This window comes from Cricetulus griseus, unplaced genomic scaffold (assembly GCF_003668045.3).
Source record: "Cricetulus griseus strain 17A/GY unplaced genomic scaffold, alternate assembly CriGri-PICRH-1.0 unplaced_scaffold_76, whole genome shotgun sequence".
Lineage (NCBI taxonomy): Eukaryota > Metazoa > Chordata > Mammalia > Rodentia > Cricetidae > Cricetulus > Cricetulus griseus.
In genome coordinates, this window is record NW_023277417.1 from 71,837 (window position 1) to 90,483 (window position 18,647).

The following is an 18,647-nucleotide window of genomic DNA, read 5'->3' on the forward strand; positions in this document are numbered from 1 at the left end:
CCCTTGTACCCACAAAAGCTTCCTTCCTAAAATCAGTCTGTCACATGCCTCTAGATTGTTAAAAAAAATGGGTTATGGGGTTGATGAGTAAAACTGGTTATGAAAGATAACTTCGATAACTTCTTATCGATGATATCAAAACATGAGGAAACCTGATTAGCAACGATAACTCTGTTCTGTCATAGTTTATTAATGATGACTAAAAGATGAAAAAGAAAATGTTAATCAAAAGTCCAAAAACAAAAATGATCTGATCTATGTTTTAGAATGACATGAATGTATCCCTACTTACTAAGTGTTGTATAAATAAAGAAGCACTCTGGCTTCTAGTCAGCCAGTCAGCAAGATTCTCCCAACCACCATGGCCAAGCTCACTTCCTTCCCTCACCTACTCCTTACACCCCCTGCTGGGAGCTGTATCTCTACAGGGGATGTGTTTCTTCTCTGTCCTTCTTTCCTAAAATGAAACTAAGATGTGTCCTGGGTCTGATTCTTCCCATGGCCACTCTTGCATACACCCATCTTCAGACCCTGCCTTCATCCAGAGATGGAATCTGGCAAAAATGTAAATATACATACATGTTTAATGTAATATATATCAAAATTCTGGTTCATGAATTACAGACCAAGAAAAAAACTATCAGAATTAATATGAAGCCCAAAATATCAAAAATAGGTATGACAATCCTAAGGGGTGAGAAAAATGTAGACAATTCCCACACTTGACTCAAATTACACTAGAACCACAGTGACAAAGGCAGCTTAGCATTGGCATAAGAACAAATAGTCAAACAGAACTGAAAACCTGAACACAAACTACAGAGAAGACCATTGCAACCTGCTTTGTGACAAAATTGAAGGAGTAATTAAAAAAAAACACACATTTAATGTAAAAAGAACTCCTGGCCAGATAGATTCACATGACAATTCTGTCAGGCATTCTAACAACTAATGCCAATATTACTCAACCAAGATGCCCTGACAAGATAAAAGACACATGAAGAGAAGTTTTATTGGCAGGGTGTTCACTCCCTTCTTTGTAGATCACCAAGGGAAGAAGCAGACTTGGAATAGTGACGGATCACTGATAATACAATCAGCACACGTAAGCTGTTCTGTCAACCAGGTGAAAAAGCTAGAGTACTCATTTTGGCTAATCTTTGAAAGACATTTTCCTAGCGTCTTAACTTTCTTTAATTAATTTTTGATATGAATGTCAAGTAAACAGCACACAAAGCCTATTTTTGACTTATCTAAGGAAAATTGGAAGATTTACATTTTTATACGGACCAACCTAAGCCTGGATGCAATGGAGTAATGATTCATAAGACAAAAGGGTCCGAAGCAGGGAAAACACAGAGAAGTCATGTGAGTGATATTCACCAGCCACCAACTGTGAGTAGACAAAAGAGCAATGCAACCTCGTAAGGTGTAAGACAGAGTATAAAACACCAGAAAAAAAGACACTAGGACCATGATGTTCTGGGTGGCTCTGGCCTCAGGGGAGGATCTGTTGGAACCACAAGTGCTATGGATGTGTTGAACCCTCTGCTTGTGTCTGTATAGGATGACAATCAAGGAGCCACTGGACCAGACCATGAGCATAGAAAAGAAGACTTCAGGACAAACCACCAATGCTGTATAGAGTGAGTCACGGATTTTATTGCGCCCTACAATGGAGCAGTAGCCAAAGTTGCGTTTTCTTGTCACGTTTTTCTTTTTCTTTTCAATATAGGGATAAGAAAATGAAATGAATTAAGATGTAGAAGACCCAGAGTAAGCAAGTAGAGCAACCAATGTATTTTGCATGTTTGAGTTTTTTATGCTTCCAACAGGTACCAATGGTGATGGCTTGGAAGACACTCAAGAGGCAGGTGGCACCAATGGACACACTCCTGCAAAATCCATGAATAAACATTAGGAACTTGCATCCAAAATCATTCAAATATTGCTTGAACCCAAAAGCTGAGAGTGTATTGGGCACTCCATTTGAGAGAATAATCAAGCTATTGGCTACCATTAGGTGCCTGAGAATCAAATCTGTGGGCTTTACTGTGCATTTTTTGTAGTAAAAGACCAGAGAGCAGATTATTAGAGAACCATTTCCCAGGATTCCAGCTGTTATTTGTGATAAGAAAATGATTCTGATGGCCATATTCCAGAAGTCTATTGTGTGATTCAGAGCAATATGAAAAATGAAGAAATACAAATGATTATATCCTGGAGTGGAAGAGCACTAATCCATGAGACTATTTAGAGGTTGAAGCAAAGAATCCTGTAAACTCAGGAGTTCAAGGGCAATGTAGGCAACATAAAAAGATATCATCCCTAAAATCTTGATGGAAGTAGTTGCTTTCAATTTATCTTACTGTGAGATAGCTGAATGCTTCAGAATGTGAGTATTGATGCAAGTAGAGCCATAAAGTTTCACAAAAAAATGCAGTACTTGGGATGATGAGGGGCTGTGAGAAAGAATGAAATGTTAAAACCCAAACAAACAAACAAACAAACAAACACAATTCTAGAAAATATGGGTATTTTCCGGTAATGGTGTAAATGAAGAGTTCAATTAAAACACAGACCTTAAATATATAAATTCTTAATATGTGTCTTACCTAAATGTTTAGTTAAGTAATGAGAAATTTATGTCACCATAGAGAATACATTTATGCTCTGTGACAGGGCAAAGGTTACTCTGTTTTGTCTCAGCTGGAGTCACTTTTGGTTTTACTTGAGACTCATCCACTCCTTTTCTAACCCTGTCTTCAAAAGTCCTGTGGGAAAGTACTCAAACCTGTTGTAGGAACTGGGTTTCAAAATGTCCCAGCTAACTACATGTATTTGGCATCCCTTAAAGTGTTTTTTTTTTTTTTTGATATAATTTACCCTGCCAACTGCCACCGAGGATAGAATTTTCCTGGGATCTTTACTTTTAAAAGCTCCATGCAAAATGCATTCCAGACTGCTAGGTGAGAAGTGAGTCTCTTCCGGAAGCTGTATTAATACAGTCTCAAAATTTGGACTTTGATGGTACTGAATGGTCTGTTGTTCATTATCCCACACATATCTTAGGTAAGAAAACGTTATCAAGAAAATTACATATTTGAATGTGGTTCAAGTGACGATGTATATCATATTAAATTAAGACCTAGATCTCATGAAAAATGACCACACATGGACACCCATGCATGTGTGCACACTTGAGTCGGGGTGTAAGGGAGGAGGGAATATCCAGTGCGATGAAATCTTACAGAATATACAGCAAAATAAAAATAGGCAAAACGTGCCAGGAGAAATGTGATGGGGAGGGACAATACATGGTGAGTTTGTAGCTACTCTGGTAATAATGTTCACTCTCTCTGTTGAAACTGTCCCTGGGATAACCATGCAGGAGTCATTAGTCTGGGATGGAAAGAAGGCAGTCTGTTAGACAGGACATCAATGTTATACTGTGGGAAACAACTTTCAGAACACCGTATTTATTCCTGTGAGAGAAGGTGTATGAAAGCCATTCTTAAGCTGGTTGAGATCTCCTTGCAGAGCCAGAGAAAAGTAGGTGTGCAAGAGGCTGAACCATGAAGCTCCAGGGAAGGCAATATTAATTACCTCTCACTGAGCAGCCATACAGGGGCAGTCAACTGTCAGTCAAGCACTAAAGGACAGTCAGCCATCCATCCAGCACTGGGGCAGAACTGGTTTCGAGGCCTAGGATCTGAAAAAGTTTAAACAGAATAGGGAGATTAGCTGAGATCCTAAGAACTATAACATACTTACAATCTCCTTTTCCCCATGCGCTGGCACACGGAGCACCCTAGGGAATGGCTAGAACTCTATAGAATTCTAGAAAATAGAAACTAATAAGTCATCCACTCCATGTTCATGAAGATAGGTATCACTGTCATATATGCAATGCATAGTTTAAAAACTGTGTTTTCGTGGGAGTGAGTGTGTGCAGAGGTCAGGAAAAACGAAAGGAGCCCAGAAGAAGCTCTGTGGTTTTTTTTGGGAGAGGATAATACAATACATGTGTTTTGATAGTGAAAGAAAGCCCAATGGGAGAGTACAAGCTAGGCTGAGGAAAGAAAATAGAGAAAGGGGATAGGTTGGGTCAATCAAAATTCTAAGTGTGAAAATGTGTTAATATTTAAACTTTATGAGAAATTACTGACGTGGTGGTTATTTGTTGGTCCAGTTGTTTTTCATGAAGCATGATTAATTGAGTCTTACCACATGGAAGATAAAAATGACCATCCTAAAATACATCATAGGATAAACATTTCAATATTAAAAACTAGTCACAGAAATTCTGTGACATGGAGCAACTGGGTAAAATAGTAATAAGTTAAATGATGTAGCTCTCATTTCATGGTTAATTATATAACCTAGGTTGTGGTTTTCTGTGCTAAGGGCTAAAATCTCCACTTTCTTGAAACTGCACACGATCATGATCCATCAAGTTGAACAGAAGTAGAAAATACCTGCAAAATTAGAACCAGTCTATGTCAAAGTCATTAAGATATAAAAGCAAATATGAGAAAATATTATGTGGCATTATTATGAATAGCTCTGTTATGTTCCTGGCATTTTTTTCATTTTGAAATTATGAACAACTTTGCATTTTGTAGCTTGAACTAACTTTTTATGTAACTCTCCTACAATGTAAAATACATGGTTCTTGGGTCATGTGATAATAATGATAAGTGGAATAAAATGTTGTATCAATAAAAATAGGAAATACAATAAGGAAAATTGCTAATTTGCAAGCAAATGAAACCCAGAAAAATTAGAGAAAAAAATACATTACAAAGTGATGAAAGAAAACCCTGAAAATACCAATGTTGGCATGATTGTGAAGGAAAAGGATTCCACGACTTTGCCATCTATGTGAATGGAATTACAAATTTAGAAAACAGGTCACATCTGCTTAAGTTGATAAAAATACTCCTACATACCAGTAATCACACTCTTTAAATTTACCCATGTAATTGATTTCATTTGTATTACAGAAAGTATTTTTATAAGTTGTAGCTGCATGCGGCGTCCACCCTTGACCAGCAAGAAAGACGCCACACCGAGGAATCTTCTTCAAACACAGTTTAATCGGGAACCTCTTTGCTTTGTACAATGTATAATGGCGGCGGCCCCGGGCCGAGGGAGATGGGGCTTGATATAGTCTACATCTACCAATCACCTAACCCTACGTGGCACGCCAGGATAGGTTGTCTCCAAGCAGAATTAAGAGGATACATGACCTTTGCCTTATTTGGAGTTGTTTACCACAGAGAGCGCTCGCCGTCGGGCTGGCGGAAGGCGGAAACCGGCGCCATCTTTTGGGTGCGGTTTTCTGCAGCTCCCTACAGTTCCCCCTTTTTGTTTTAATATTATAGGAGTAGCAGTATCTATCTGTTGTCAGATTTCAGTCATCTCTGTCTTAGGTTCAACCCCAGTGTCCCTATCTTACCCGTCAAAGAGTCACTGTGTCGCCCTCACAGGCTCATGTCTTAGGTTGAAGGGAACACATGTATGCTTATTCGCTCAGCATGAGGGTAGGTGCCCGTCATTGAGCATGACTGATTCAGATACGCATCACTCACTCAGCAAGGGCGAGACAGACATCTATTTGTCTGTCAGCATGGATAACCATGCTTGAGGGGACTGTCCTGCTTCCACAGCAGCAAAGGCCTGTACCAACATAGCAGCTTGGGATTTTTGTGACTTCCTGATCCTGCATAGGCACCACAAGCAAACAAAAATGGCTAACAGCATCATGGAAAACATAACCCCTACTCCAGCCCATTCCTTAACTAAACTAAAGGCTTGTGCAATCATGGTATTACTTCTCTGCTGTGTGACCCTCATCCTGCAGATACACCATAAGGCTATGAAACTAACTAGGATAAGCATTCCTCCCAGGGCACCCATTCCCGCCCACTCTTTCAGATGATTCATGGCTTGAGTGATCCACGCAGACAGTCCTTCCGCAACCGAGATGTCGACCCTGGTGGAATTCACATGCACTATGGAGAGTCTCAGCTCCTGCATCAGCTTGTCAAAATCCCCAGACCAGTTGCCTAGAAGATACTATGAAGGTTGTTTAGAACACAAACCAGGCATTCTCCATTCACATCCCAACTGTGCCAGTTACCATAAAGTATCCAATTGTTTCTGCAATAGATCAATGTGTTGATTCAAAACCATAATGCCACCTTTCAATTGAGCATTAAGGGTAGTTTGGATATCCAATGCAATCTCCATATGCTAAGTGCAGCAATTTCAACTCCTTACTAGTTAAGAGAATGTCATCCATATAGTGAACACATCTCACAGCAGGGTATTTCTCTCTAATAGGAGCAATAACATGACACACAAAAAGCTGACACATAGTGGGGCTATTGGCCATACCCTGGGGTAAAACCACCCACTCATATAATGGTATGGAGAATAGAAGGTAAAGTAAAAGCAAACCTAACACTATCCTGCACACATCACAAATCAGGTTCTTCATGATTGGGTAGGGCTGACAGCAATGGTAAACCACGCTGCACAGGCCCCATGACTTGCATCTATTTATTTCCTTCAGCTGTTCTAACGTCTCCTGCCCCTCTTCTACAGCCTTGCGGCATCTTTGATCCTCTAGACAGCTGCGAACCATTTTCCAAATAGGCCTCGTCCCTGGCTTCAGCGTTCCCTGTGCCCAGACAAAATCTAGATCTTTTCCAAGCTTATCCCAACTATCCGCAGTGAGGTTGCCCGAAGACCACGTTGTACAGGGCCCATAATTTGCATCTGCTGATTAATAGCTCTAAGATCGTGAAGCAATCTCCATTTACCAGATTTTTTCTTAATGACAAAAATAGGAGTATTCCATGGAGATACAGAGGCTTTTATATGCCCCAGATCCAGCTGCTCCTGCACTAGAGTCTTAGCAGCTTCCAGTTTTTCAGAGGAAAGTGGCCACTGAGGAACCCATACCGGCTCCTCTGTTTTCCAGGTAATAGGAATACCTCCCTCAGTGGCCCCTAGGAAAAACCCAGACCTAGATTCTTTGGTCTTGGTTGTGGGATAATAGGACTGGCACGACCCTACAGATGTTTCCCGAGGCCTCGGCCTGGGACGTATCCCATTCGTTTCATGATACCTTGAGATGTTTCTGAGTATTCATTTGTGAGTTTAAAACCCATATCCTTTAACAAATCTCTTCCCCATAATGAAATTGGTAAGTCTAACACATAAGGTTGCATGGTCCCTGAATGCCCTTCCTGATCTTTCCAAGGCAATTGTCTAGCACTCATATCAGGAGCCTTAGCATAGCCTAAACCTTGTAAACTTTGAGAAGAAACCTGTATAGGCCAGCCAGAGGGCCAATCTTTAGTGGCTATGATGCTCTTATCAGCTCCAGAATCTAGTAAGCCTAAGATTTTCTTACCATTCACTATTAACTCAAGGGTTGGACGTTGATCAAGGTCTAAAGCTAGGAAAGTTAAGTTTGATCCAGTGGAGCCAAAGTTTCCCTCTCCTCTCTCTCTGGCTTGTGCTGGAAACTTGTCATGCAAACTTGGCAAAAGCAGTAGCTGTGCTATCCTGTCTCCAGGAGAAATGGCTGTAATCCCTCTAGGAGATTCTACCATGATCTTTACTACACCCATGTAATCAGGATCTATAACTCCAGGATGTACTCGTAAACCTTTCAATGCTGCAGATGATCTTCCTATAAGCAAACCTACTGTGCCAGGCTCAAGGGGTCCCTTAAAATCGGTGTCAACAAGCTGGACCCCCATTCTGGGAGTTAATACGAGTCTGGTGGTGGAGCGTAAGTCCAGCCCCGCGGAGCCTGTAGTGGCTCTCCTCGGTCCCTCGGATGACGAAGAGAGGGCCAGGTTTCGGGACTCTGCTCCTGGTTCTGATCCTCCATGGCCCCATATATTTGTGGGCCCTGGGGTCGTGGGCCCCGTCGTCCGTTTTTTGGACGGGCTCCTCCATACCCCTGAACAAGAGGCTGTCCACTGATGTCTTTTACTGATCTACAATCCTTAGCCCAATGATTTCCTTTTCTACATCTAGGACATAAGCCAGGTTGCTTAGGGCGCGGAGCAAAGTTATTGACTTTAGTGTTTCCTCCCTCGGGGCATTGCTTTTTCAAATGCCCTTGCTTGCCGCATTTAAAGCAAGCTCCTGAACCTCCACCTTTCTTAGTTAATTGCATCACAGCAGCTGCTAGTCCAGCATTAGTCAGCGGACCCCCTAACTCCCTACAAACTTTCATCCAGACTTCAAGGCCTTTACCCTTATATGGAGTTATTGCAGCTCTGCACTCTTTTGTACACTGTTCATAAATCAGCTGTTTGATCAAAGGCATAGCAGTATCTGGATCCCCAAACACTCTTCCTGCAGCTTCTACCATTCTTGCCACAAAGTCTGAAAAGGGTTCCATAGGACCCTGTAATATCTTTGTAAGATTTCCACTGACCTCACCTTTGTTAGGCAGAGACCTCCAAGCCCTAATGGCTATTTGATTAATCTGATCATACACTTGAGGAGGATATCCTGTTTGTTGCTGTGCAAAACGTCCTTGACCAAGAAGCATGTCCACATCCCAATATTGATCACCAGCTGCACGATTAATCGCACCTTGATCATTGGCAAACTCAATTTGAAAAGCTCTCCAATCTAAATATTGTCCTGGTGATAAGCAAGCTCTTACCAAATTTGTCCAATCACTGGGTGTCATACAGTAGCGACCGAGCGCTTCTACCTGAGCAATTGTAAAAGCTGCTGTCACCCCATAGGTGCGTACCGATTCTGCCAGAGCTTTGACAATTTTAAAGTCAATTGGTTCATGATATCTCTGTTGGTTACCGTCTGTAAAAACTGGATAAGCCAGTGGTTGAGTAACCTGAAGCTCAGTGCGAACCGTACGCCACACTTCCGGACAGAAGGTGGAGCAACCAGGACCTCCTACTTCCTCTTTCGAGCAGTAGGGGGGAGGAGCAGTAGGGCAGTGCCCTTGTTTTACAGTCGCCATTTTAGGACGCTGTTTTTCTGATACTTTTAATGAATGTTTTTCCATGAGCTCAATAATCTCTTCCTCCTCTTCCTCCATGATGTCCTCATCCTCACATATATCCTGCTCTGATTCTGAATCCTCTCCTGGTTCTTTTAACTCCTTTCTCAACCTTCCTAGAGAAGGATAAACTCGCTTCTTATCCCTTTTCTGTTTCTCCTTTGTTTTCTCACTGCAAGTCGGATAACACCACCAGAAAATAAAAGCCCACACTGCGATGTTAAAAAGCAGCCAAATCACCACTATAATAGCGGGGTCCATTAACTTACTCTCACTCTGCAAATTAAAGCAGAAGCGAGGTTTTTTACTTTCGGTTCGCTTTTGTCGCGAACAGTGTTGCTCCTTTCCGGAGACTTTATCGCCTCTTTCCCGAGGGCTTTGGTGCTCCTTTACCGGAGACTTTATCGCCTCTTTCCCGAGGGCTTTGGTGCTCCTTTACCGGAGACTTTATCGCCTCTTTCCTGAGGGCTTTGGTGCTCCTTTACCGGAGACTTTATCGCCTCTTTCCCGAGGACCTTGGTGCTCCTTTACCGGAGACCTATCTCCGCATTCACCGCGGACTTTACAGTTCCACTTACCTTGGGAACTTACCCCCGACTGTGAGAAGTTCTGATTCCCCGTACGTACGGGCCACCACTTGCGGCGGTGGCGGCGTCCCCGTACGGGCCACCACTTGCGGCGTCCACCCTTGACCAGCAAGAAAGACGCCACACCGAGGAATCTTCTTCAAACACAGTTTAATCGGGAACCTCTTTGCTTTGTACAATGTATAATGGCGGCGGCCCCGGGCCGAGGGAGATGGGGCTTGATATAGTCTACATCTACCAATCACCTAACCCTACGTGGCACGCCAGGATAGGTTGTCTCCAAGCAGAATTAAGAGGATACATGACCTTTGCCTTATTTGGAGTTGTTTACCACAGAGAGCGCTCGCCGTCGGGCTGGCGGAAGGCGGAAACCGGCGCCATCTTTTGGGTGCGGTTTTCTGCAGCTCCCTACAGCTGCATATATTTAATTTTTGAAATTAAAGTATAATTGCATCATGCTCCCTTTCTCCCTTCAATCCCTTCCAAGTACTAACACAATTCCTCTCAAATTCATGGCTTGTTTTTTAATTTTTAATTTAATTTTAACAGCGTTTCATTAACTGTTCATAAAATCTGCTCAGTCTGTACAATGTCACTGGTTTGTACATGATTTCAGTGTTTGCCATTTGGTAATGGATAATAAATTGGGGGTCTTTCCTGAGCAAGACTATTTTCTCCTCTTCTCAGTCATCCATCGATGCCTATATCTCTTACCCATCAGTAGGGAAACTTCTCTTTGCAAAAGGAGGAAAGAATTACAAAAAACCCAGCTGATTAAAATCAAGAAATCAAGAGATTGTTGGATGCCCAGCCTCAGCTGATCCATTGACAATACAGGTCCTGCACTCAAGGCTCACAGAACATTGTGGTAGTGGAGGCAGGAAGATAGCAACAGCCAGAGGAACAGATATGTGCTGTGAGAATGCACCTACTACAAGAACAGAGAAGATACACCAATGAAGTCTCAAAATGGCCACTTAAACAAATCTGAACAAAGACACCAGCACACATGCTGACATGGTAGGGGAAATCTTGATGGTCCCCAGTAATCTTATTTTCACGAATAACCACAAAAATGAGTTTAATTTTTCATCATCCTGTAATAATTATGTGTACTTTGACTGGTAGAACAGCCACACATGCCCAAAGGTAGCCGATAATCAATGATCTAATCTGCACAAAATAGAATAATATAGACCAGTTTCCTGCATCAGCAGATTCCATTGCCTCATGGTTGGGTGTGAACAGATGCCACCTGTAGACCAGCATGATGAATGTGTACCAAGGCCACCATGCACCAGAGGCCATGCAACCACTATGACCACTGTGAACGTTGAAGGTTTCACACCATGACGAAAGTGTGTGGAGATTTACCTATTCTAGAGATTCACACTGTGGCTCATGTCCTGCAGGAAGAAAATGCTGTGTTTCATTTGACAGCAATTATTCAGGGGAACCATGTGGACAGCAGCATCTGAACGCAGCTAAGCAACGTCAAGAGGAAGAACTACAAAGCAAAACTCAGAGACGGAGTGCTACAAAGATTTCCCATAAAAGATGGAGAAGCTTCTCAGGAAATATGGAGAAACTAGCAGCTGAGGCTGAGATGAGTCATTCTAGAAAAGAAGAAATAGGGACTTACTACATTCTGCAAACAAGAATGGGGTGGGAATACAGAAAGTGGAAAAGTGAGGTGCGCATCCCAGATTTTAATAGAATACAGTATTTAAATTTTGTTTTGACATGATAGAAAGCTGCCTCATCTCCCAGCATAAGCGATGGACCTGGTATTTATCTTTACAGTAGAAATATGCATTGTTATTATTGCAGAGATTAAAGGCTATAGTGGTAACTACTGATGAGTCACTAATAGTATTATTCTAGACAAAATGCATCACGAAATACATGTGATTAATGAATAATAGCATCAGAAGGAAGCTGACTTACTAAAATTTTTCACTTAAAATTCTGCATATATTTTCTAATATTTGGAAGTTGTTGCTATTTTAAAGTCAGGATGAGACTACGTTACATTGGCTTTTCCTGGAATTCACCTTGTAGATCATGTTGACATCACACTCACAAAGATCTGAAGACCCAGCTTTTCAATTGCCTGGATCAGAGGAATGAACTACCACCCTTGGCTTATTTCATAATTGGTATTCATAATTGATGAATGTAAAATGATGAAATTTATGATGCATTTAAATAGAGGTGATGTGTTTGAGATAACAAATAACAGAATGATGTCAAACTTTAAACATTGTACAATAGGATATAGGACTAGTATGGATAAAAGTGTAGCTGAGTGGTAGAGACCTGGCCTGCCAAACGCAAGACCCAATATTCCATTAGGCACAAAATAAACAGCGAGTGAGGCAAGGATTCACATTTTGCTTAGTGAGCATGATTAATCCAGAAGATATAATTCAGGACACATTTGGTCCTGATTGTCATTGCCCAAGACTTATACTGTACCTTCCCTTTCATATTGCCTTCTGGTTCAAGGAGGAGATGGTTCAAATCAATCATTATACCAATGAGCATTCAATACAGACACAATTACTGTCTCTATAATGAGATGATTTATGCAATGTTACATACCAATACATTAATCTCCACAAACGTTCACATCTTAATTTCACAGATTTGTTTGCTTCTTCTATTTACATTTTAAGGTCCACTATGTGCAGGAAACGACAGAAAGTTCAACCATCATTATTTCAAAGACAGTCAGCACATAATAGAGTGTAAGAGGATTTATCACATTGGCTTATTCTAACAACCCTTCAGCACCATTTCTTCTTCTTCTTCTTTTTTTTTTTTTGGTTTTTCGAGACAGGGTTTCTCTGTGTAGCTTTGGAGCCTTTCCTAGCACTCGCTCTGGAGACCAGGCTGGCCTCAAACTCAGAGATCCGCCTGCCTCTGCCTCCCGAGTGCTGGGATTAAAGGCGTGCACCACCAACACCTGGCTCCTCAGCACCATTTCTGCTGGCCTACATTATCCTGCTGTAATCTCAGTCACTCTCAGTGGTGGGGACTTATAATAAGAACTGACAGGGACTGCCATAAAGCACAGAACACTTCTATCTTCTTCACTCACTTCATAGCTATGGAATTATTCTTGTGACTTTTTTTCTTCATTCCAAAGATACGTTTTTATTTCCCCAGATTACCAAAGATGAGCACTTACCCTGGTCTCTCTCCTTTGCTGTCTCTTCCACTCCAGCTGAAACACAAAGTACACACATGACTTCAAGTGTCTGAAGGATGATGAGTTGTTCAGTGGGCAGATTCTGACTCTTAATAGTCAGTGCTTATTAGTAATAAAGTCTGTGACTCTGTGGCCTCAACTCCCTCCAGAACTGCAATTTTCATTTCGGTTCCAGTGGCCTTGACAGCCATGGCTGTGGGAAACAAATCATGTCTGAAACCTTTTCTGTTACTAATTTAAAAAGTTGCTTAAAACTTTCTTTAATATCTCCAAAGAGACAACCCGTTCTTAGGAGCCATTGGGATATTACGATCCCTGAAAGCTGCCAGGGCCACCTGCGGAAGGTGCTACAATCATTGAAGTCAGATGTGTCAGAAAGAAGTTGAAGCCTTGCTGTCTCATTAGATCCAGGTTTCACTGACTTCATGAACAGAAATCAATTTAGTTCTTTTCAGAAAAGATTGATAATATTTGTTACTAAAAAACAATCTTTGAGTATTATACACCCATATGAGTTTTTTTCAAGTGCATTTCCCATTATCTCCATTTCAATTTCTTTTTCGTATCTCCCCATCACTATTCCATATACTTTTAAAGTGTTCAAAGGAAACATCACTGTGCCTGTGTACTGATACTACTGTGTGTTTAGTTCAGGGTCATCCATGGAAGGATGTGCAGCCTACTTGAAATAATCTGACACTTTCTCTCATAAAATCCATCTGTGTCTAAGAGTGTTTTCTCTATAAATGGACTTCCCAACCTTTCCACTCTGCTGGGATTTGTGTCTACCTTGACCTGGTTCAGGTTTTGTGCATAATGTCCTAACAAGTGAATTCACATGTGCAAGTGCCCTCTTCCGTCTCCACAAAATCTATTGCCTTGGAGTCATCTTCCACCTCTGGTCCTTACCTCTTTCTGCCTCTACTTCCATGATGGTCTCTGAGACTTGATAGGGGGATGTGTGATATGATATCCCATTTTAAGCTGGGGCATACAGTGTGTGGTCCTCAGGACCTTCAACAATTATGGCAAAAAGCAGGTGGTTCAAGAGGGAAAGGAGTGGTAGATTAATTCATAAAGAAAGTTGTATATTGTAAGTCTAGGACCATTGGGATGTTTATTATTTTCCTCACTCAGGAACAGGGAGGGCCTTCAGTTTCTACTGCTCTTCTGTTTCATGAAGTAAATAAATCAATGAAATTGGCCATCCAAAAAGACTTTTAATTGAACATTTCGTTTCCTGAAAGAATCCAGCTGATATCGAAAGTAATAGAAGAATGTGATAAATATATGAAAACACTGACAAAATCTGCTTACAAGTAAAAGCCATAGTTTTCCTGCACGTGGAGCTCAATTTCACTGGTTTGTCATTGACTTACTTCTCTTCTCCCTTCATCTACTTCTCTCTCCTTGCTTTTCCTCCCCACTCCTGTCATCTTCTGTCTTCTTGCCTCTGTTCTCCTGTTATCACTTCTCTCTGATTCAGCCTGAATTGCTTTTCCTGACCTGGACCAAGATCTGAGACCCAGTAATTCTCCATTCAGTGAAAGAAGGCTGAAATTCTTCAAGGAATTCCAGAAATTTCATCAATTGCTGGATTCCAGCCTTAACGCCTGGCAGCAAACAAGTTGCCTGAACTTCTGCAAACAAATGTTTCTTCTTACAGGTGGATCCTTGGACAGGTGTATGGCATAATGATAATTTAAGAAAATGAGAAAAGTGAGGAACTCCTGTTTGTGATGTGTACCCAAGTATAGTAAAACAGGGGATATATTAGTTAGAGGTAAACTGGGACAGTCAAGGTCAAAGGAGCAAATTCCCTGTTACCCTGGCTCTTCAGTCTTTTCAGTCCCTCTTCTAATATGATCCCCAAGCCTTAGGTGTAGACTTCTTGTATAGATGTATCAGTTGGCACTGGCACCATACAGTTTCTTGCTCATGATGCTCTGTTCTGCTGTAATTCTCTGTAATGTTTCCCATCTGTTGCAAGCCACATGTCAGATTTCTGGTGAGAACTATACTTCTCTGTGGGTATAAGCATAAACACATAGATTGTTGTTAGGAACCTGTTAGGTTAGTAAAGTGGAGTGGCATATTCTCTTTTAAGATCCATGACCTCACCAGTTCTGGTTCCAGCAACAGGCATGATTTCCCTCCATAAAGAAGAAACATTTCCAAAATCTCTTATATACAGACATAATTAGCTTGGAACCAAAACCATGCAAACATCTAACAATATGTGAACTGAACTCCTGGAATCCAATTGCAGAGAGGGAGGAGTGATGAGCAAAGGGGTCAAGACTGAGCTAGTGAAACCCACAAAAACAGATGATCTAAGAAATGGGGATCTCAGGGACCCCAGACTGATGGCTAAGAGACCAGCATGGGATTGATCCAGGTCCCCTAAGTGAGGAGGCCTCGGCAATCTATGGGGCCTCATGTAATAGATCAGTATTTTTTCCTGGCACATGAATGAACTTTGGGAGCCCATTCCACATGGAGGGATGCTCTCTCAGTCTGCACACATGGGGGAGGGTCTAGGCCCTGCCTGGGATGATATAACAGACTTTGGAGATCCCCTATGGAGGGCCTCACCCTCCCTGGGGAGCAGAGTGGGGAATGGAGTGGCGGCTTGGGGCTGTTGGACGGGACAGGGGAGGAGGGGAGGGAGAGGGAGTTGGGATTGACATGTGAAGCAAGCTTGTTACTAATTTAAATAAAAAATAATTTTATTTAAAAAAGAAGCACTCTGGCTGCTGGCCAGTCAGGGAGTAAGATTTTCCTGGTCGCTATGGCCTGGCCCATTTCCTTCCCTCACCTACTCCTTACATGCCCTGTTTGGACCTGTACTCTACAGGGGTTGTGCTTCTTTTCTGTCATTCTCTTCTAAACTGAAGCTAAGGAGTGTCACATTTCCTATTCTTCCCATCAATACTCTTGAGTACACCCCTCTTCAGACCCCACCCTCATCCACAGCTGGACTCTGGCAAAAGCAAGTATATATATATATAATATATATATATATATATATATATGTATATATATATATATATATAATCAATATTCTGTTGTCATGATTTACAGGTCAAGAAAAAAACTATCAAACTTAATATGAAGCCAAAAATAAATACAAAAAGTGTCCGACAGGCTTAAGGGGAAGAAAAAAGATGGAGGATTACAATACTTCCAATTACACTAGAACCCATAGGGTCAAAGACAGAAAGACAGCTTGGCATTGGCATAAGAACAAATAGTCAAACCCATTATACAGATCTGAAAACATGGATACCAATTGACAAGGCCATTACAACTTGCTTTATGACAGAGAATGAAGCAGTAATTTAGAAGAAACATTTAATGTAAAATGAACTCCTGTCCAGATAGATTCACATCAGAATTCTGCCAGGCATTCTAACAACGAATGCCAATATGACTCATCCAAGATGCCCTGACAAGATGAAAGACACATGAAGACAAGTTTTATTGGCAGGATGTTTGAAGCGTGAGCCTGTAGGTTAAGATATCTTTATTCAGATAATACCAGCCAAGCGCAAGCCAGAGCGTGCCCAGAGGCAGCAAGCTAGGAAGGCCAGAGAGAAGGGGCTCCCACGTGTCTCCCGCACCTTAAGAACCCCCTACGAGGCATCCTGAACACCCCCGACCACTCCCTGACAGGCGTGGTTAAGCACACCTGTAGCCAGTCCTTAGGAGGGGTGGTTACAGTGTCTCCCTACAGATGTTCTCTGGCTTCTTTTTAGGTCACCAGGGAAAGATGAAGACTCTGCAAATTGAACAGTGAGATGGGGTCACTAAAAATATAATCAGCACATGTAGGCTGTTAAGTCAACCAGACGACAAATCACCAATACTCATCTAAGCTAATCTTTGAAAGTTATTTTGATAGATTCTTCACTTTCTTTAGTAAACTTTTGATGTGATTAGTGAGTAAACAACCAGATATCGCACAAAGCATATTGATGACTTGCTTAAGGAAAATGGAAAGATTTTCATTTTTTTTTTTACCCAGACCAACCTAAGCTTGGACAAAATGGAGTAATGATTCATAAGGATAAAGAGTCCGGCTTCCTCTGCTCTGCTCGGGGACACCTGAGGCTTGGGGCTGCTCATAGGAGACCTCAATTCGGCGAGATCCAACATATTCAGAGACTTCCAAGTCTCTCGTACCAGTCCCACCCCAAAACACTGGAATAGGTAGGCTTGGGGCTGTTTCTGGCCCTTCTTCTTCTTCTCCAATGCTTGGGGACACCTGAGGTATGTGTGTGTGTGTGTGTGGGGGGGTGTGCTCACGGTGGATCCCAATTCAGTGAAACGCAATTCGGTGAGATCCATCATACCAAGAGACAATTAACACTTTGCACGAATCTATAACCTCAGTTTATGGTCCAGAATCTTAGGATCAGTTAACTGTTTATCTTTTAGTTCTGGAATTTATGTGGATAGCAAGTAAAAGCAATCAATTACTTATCCAGGTCCGGAGGGAAACTGCTTTACACCAGTCACCCTGGGAAATGTTACACAGTCAGCCAGGTTTGTGGAAGGTGGCCTGTCCTTACCGCCAAAGTTATTTGGTTTTCTCCTTGTGTTCTGAGGTTGCACATAGGGCAGGAAATGTGTTTTTAGATTTGGCACTTTTCTCCATGCCAGCCTTTTGTCGAAAGTGCTGATACTCACAGCATTCCTGGCTTTAGCCCTTTGCTTTCCTTGGGTTGTCATGGTTACACAGAGCCCTCTAGCCACCACCCATTGGCTACTGCAAACTGCTTCCAAACATTTGGCACTCTCCTGACAGAGGTGTTGAAAAACCAGACACCTTTATGCTTATGCTTTATTAATCACAAACTTTTAGCTTACAATGTTAATTACACTTAAAAATGTAGGTTAGAGTACGACTCCTTTACCCCTCCCTTGTGTTCCATCTAGTTTTAGCCTTTCTCCTTTATAAGCCTTGTAAGCCATCTCATAAGAGATAATGGCCACAGGCAAATCTCCCTTTTACAGCTGCCAACTAATCAGAAGCTGACAAGTGTGTTTTGCATTTGCCCTTTATCGTTTACTCAAATAATGCATTGTGGCCCTACAAAGAAGCTTCTGTAACCTTTGTTTTTATTGCCTAAAGTTTGATGTTAACGTGTATATAAGCTGGGTGAACAAAGAATGAGAGAAGAAAAGTGGAACAGGAGACTACCTTAAACGCCCTCCCCTGATTATGAGATTGATGACTGACTTATATGCCATCATCCAGCAGCTGATGGAAGTAGAAGCAAACACCCACACCTAATCACCGATATGAACTGTAACCCAGGTGCAGAGAAGGACCAGTGAAGAGCACAGAGGTCCAGACCAGGCTGGTGAAACCCACAGAAACAGCTGACCTGAACATCTGGCATCTCTTGCTCCCCAGTCTGATAGCTGAAATACCAGCATGGGACTGATCCAGACCCCAGGAACATGTGTTTCTGTGAGGAAACCTCAGAAATCTACGGGACCTCCTGTAGAAGCCCAGTATTTATCCCTAGCATAGGTGTGGACTTTGGGAGCCCATTCCACATAGAGGAATACTCCCTGAGCCAAGACACACGGGGGTGGGCCTAGGCCGTATCCCAAAGGATACGATAGACTCTGATGACACCCTATGGAAGGCCTCACCATCCAGGGGGGAGCAGAAAAGATATGTGACAGATAAGGTTTTAACGTTGGGGAGGATAGGGGAGGACGGGTGGGAGAAGGGAACTGGGATTGTCATGTAAAACAATCCTATTTCTAA

The 18,647-nt window shown here is 42.0% G+C and overlaps 1 pseudogene; it reads right to left on the reverse strand.

Moving 5' to 3' along the window:
• Positions 1 to 1,272: 1,272 nt before the first annotated feature.
• On the reverse strand, positions 1,273 to 6,652 carry LOC100769332 (annotated as a pseudogene).
• Between the last annotated feature and the right edge of the window lie 11,995 nt (positions 6,653 to 18,647).